Genomic DNA, 3,558 nt, shown 5'->3' with positions numbered 1-3,558 from the left:
CACTGTTTTGGGGTGGTGGGTAGGGGAAAATGGGGAGAAAATTTGTAACTCAAAATCTTATGGAAATGAATGACGTGAACTAAAAAATAAAAAAGAGAGAGAAAAAAAGAAATGCTTGTCTCTAACATTTATCTGGCTTCTATAGTTAATCTCAACAGTAATGGTGTTATTCTCAACATTAGCATTGGAGAAAGGTTAGAAAGAGAAGATTATCCAAAAGACTCTTTAATTTCCAAACTTTTTGCTGAAATTAAGGTAGAACTTGAATGATAAAGGGAACATCTGATCTGCATGCAGCTCCACCCCAGACTGGGAGGTCAGGGTCCCTTGCTGTCTATACTCAGGCCTGAGTCATGAGGACTGTCATTTAGGACGGTGACGATCCTGTATCTTTGAAAACAACAAATGAGACATTTATTTCTCCAGCCAATGGCATCTATGAAGAGTCCTGACCCAGCAGAAGCCAGAGTAGAGACTTTTATGAGATGAGGCAGGACTCTTTGAAGGTCTCTAACTAGAGTATTTTTGGAAAAAACTGACCAAAAGTGAAGGAAGGAAACAATGCTATATGATGAGTTCATACGCACTTCTTGGGGTATAAAAGGTCCAGGGAGGCAGGTAGACCTCACACAGCTCGATCATTATACTAACCCTCCACCTACCCTATTCACCACCATGCTTTACAACTGTTGCCTTCCCAGTGTCAGCTGCCACACCAGCTGCTGCTCCAGGCCCTGCCTGCCTCCCAGCTGCCATGGCTGCACCCTCCCTGGAGCTTGTGACATCCCTGCCAACGTGGGCATCTGTGGCTGGTTCTGTGAAGGCTCCTTCAACGGCAATGAGAAGGAGACCATGCAGTTCCTGAATGACCGCCTAGCCAACTACCTGGAGAAGGTGCGGCAGCTGGAGATGGAGAATGCTGAGCTGGAGAGTAGGATCCAGGAGTGGTGCCAGGAGCAGGTCCCCTACGTGTGCCCAGACTACCAGTCCTACTTCAGGACCATCGAGGAGCTCCAGCAGAAGATCCTGTGCACTAAGTCTGAGAACACCAGGCTAGTGGCATGCATTGACAATGCCAAGCTGGCCTCTGATGACTTCCAAAGCAAGTATGAGGCTGAGCTGTCCCTGCGCCAGCTGGTGGAGGCTGATATCAACGGCCTTCGTAGAATCCTGGACAATCTGACCCTGTGCAAGTCTGACCTGGAGGCCCAAGTGGAGTCCCTCAGGGAGGAGCTTGTTTGCCTGAAGAGGAACCATGAGGAGGAGGTCAGCTCCCTGCGTTGCCAGCTTGGTGATCGACTCAATGTGGAGGTGGATGCTGCCCCAGCTGTGGACCTGAACAGGATACTGAATGAGACTCGCGCTGAGTATGAGGCCATGGTGGAAAACAACCGCAGAGATGTGGAGGAATGGTTCACCACCCAGACAGAGGAACTGAACAAGCAGGTGGTGTCCAGCTCTGAACAGCTGCAGAGCTACCAGGCTGACATCATTGAGTTGAGACGCACCGTCAGTGCTCTGGAGGTTGAACTGCAGGGCCAGCACACCCTGAGAGACTCTCTGGAAAATACACTGACCGAGTCTGAGGCCCGTTACAGCTCCCAGCTATCCCAGCTACAGTGCATGGTCACCAATGTGGAGTCCCAGCTGGCTGAGATCCGTGGTGACCTGGACAGGCAGAACCAAGAATACCAGGTTCTCCTGGATGTTAGGTCTCGGCTAGAGTGTGAGATTTCCACATACCGTGACCTGCTGGAGTGTGAGGATTCCAAGCTCCCCTGCAATCCATGTGCCACCACTAATGCCTGTGGTAACTCCTGCGGGTCCTGTGGCAACTCCTGTGGACCCTGTGGCATCTCTTGTGGACCCTGTGGTAACTCCTGTGGACCCTGTGGTGTCTCTTGTGGACCCTGTGGCAACTCCTGTGGACCCTGTGGCAGGTCTTGTTCCTATACCTGTTGAATTCCTATCTCTTAGTTTTGCCCTATAAACTCAGGAAGGGAAAGGTCATTTGATCCTGACTTCTGACTTAGCTCAGTTCCCAAAGCCGATAGCAATAATTTGGTTTTTTCCCTATCATCCCCATTTCTGTCAATTATACCACCATTTTCAGGATCTCCCGTGTACCGCAGTGAGTTTCAGAGCCAACAAACTGGGGATGGCATCATCCACTCCCAAATGGTTGGAAAAATCCTTAATGGGAATCATTAAAGCTTCTTAATTCCTGATGATGCCAACTCCCTATAACTGAGTCACATGCTATTATTTTGGGGTTTTTCCTGTACTGATGGTTTTTCCTCCTTCCTTGCTCCTTCACCATCTTCTGGAATGCAAGGAAGTACCCTCACTTACCTTCCAATAAACTTTATTTCTTTGGCATTATAAAAAAAAATAAAAAGGCCACATGAAGAAGGTGGTGCTTGAGCTGAGTCTAGAAAGGAAACTAAGGATTCTGATAGAATGGTAGCTTCTTGAGGGCAGACTACTCATTTTTGCTTTTGTATGCTCAGTACCTAGTACAGAGCCTGACACATAGTAGGCATTTAATAAATGCTTTACTGATTGGAATTGGGAGAAACAACATAGCATGAGCACAAAAAAAAAGTATACACAAAATGTGTCCAGGATGAATATAAGGTAATTTTAAGAGGAGGGAGAATTCTAGGAGCCAGGAGAATTAGAGAAGTAATCAGGCAAAACTTAGATCCTTGCAAATGAAGCTGTCAGTGACTTCTCTGTGAGAGTGGAAGGATCAGCTCTGACCCCTCAAAATATTCAAATGGATCTGTCATCTCATCAATAGAAGTTAGTGCAATCGATAAAGAGCTGGGTCTGGGGTTAGGAAAATCTTAGTTCAAATCCTTCCTCATATGCTTCCTAGTTATGTGACCCTGGGCATGTCACTTAACCTCTGTCAGACTCAGTTTACCCAACTATAAAATGGGGACAATAACAGCATCTACTTCTATGGGTTGTTGTGAGAATCAAATGAGGTATTTGTAAAATACTTAGTGCTATTGCCTGGCACATAGTAGGCACCATATAAATATTTGTTCCCTTCTTTTCAATTAAGAAGTTCCTTCCAATGACTTTGTTGTTGTTTGGTCATTCAGTCACTTCTGACTCTTTGTCATGAATCACAACACACCGGGTCCTTCTATCCTCCACTACCTCTCAAAGTCTGTCCAAATGAATGTTCATTATTTCCATGATGACTGACAATCTATAATCTCACCATGACTATGTTTTCCAAAAAAAAGTTTGCTTCAAGGGGTTCACCCAAAATGCTGGAGGTCTTCCTCAATTTCTCCTGACATTGAAAAGGTACCAATGGAACAATCTGATTACCCCTCATAGAAACAAGAAAAAAAAAGAGTTTTTAAAAAGAGGGACATAACATAAGCTGTCAACATTTCCCTTCTCTGGGTCTCAGTTTCTTTATCTCTAAAATGAGAGTATACTAGATAACCTCTAAGAGCCCTGCCATCTTTAAATTCTATGATTGGAGCAATCTTGGATCAAAGATTTCAAGCTGAATGGTATCTTAGAGGTCACTGG

General features: G+C 45.5%; 1 pseudogene; it reads left to right on the top strand.

The window, feature by feature from the left end:
• Positions 1–675: 675 nt before the first annotated feature.
• On the top strand, positions 676–1,962 carry LOC138162248 (keratin, type I cuticular Ha4 pseudogene; annotated as a pseudogene).
• Positions 1,963–3,558: the final 1,596 nt, after the last annotated feature.

This window comes from Petaurus breviceps, unplaced genomic scaffold (assembly GCF_028583685.1).
Source record: "Petaurus breviceps papuanus isolate PSGF00001 unplaced genomic scaffold, PetGlider_PUasm1.0 186, whole genome shotgun sequence".
In the NCBI taxonomy this organism is placed as follows: domain Eukaryota; kingdom Metazoa; phylum Chordata; class Mammalia; order Diprotodontia; family Petauridae; genus Petaurus; species Petaurus breviceps.
This window is presented reverse-complemented; position numbering and strand designations above follow the sequence as displayed.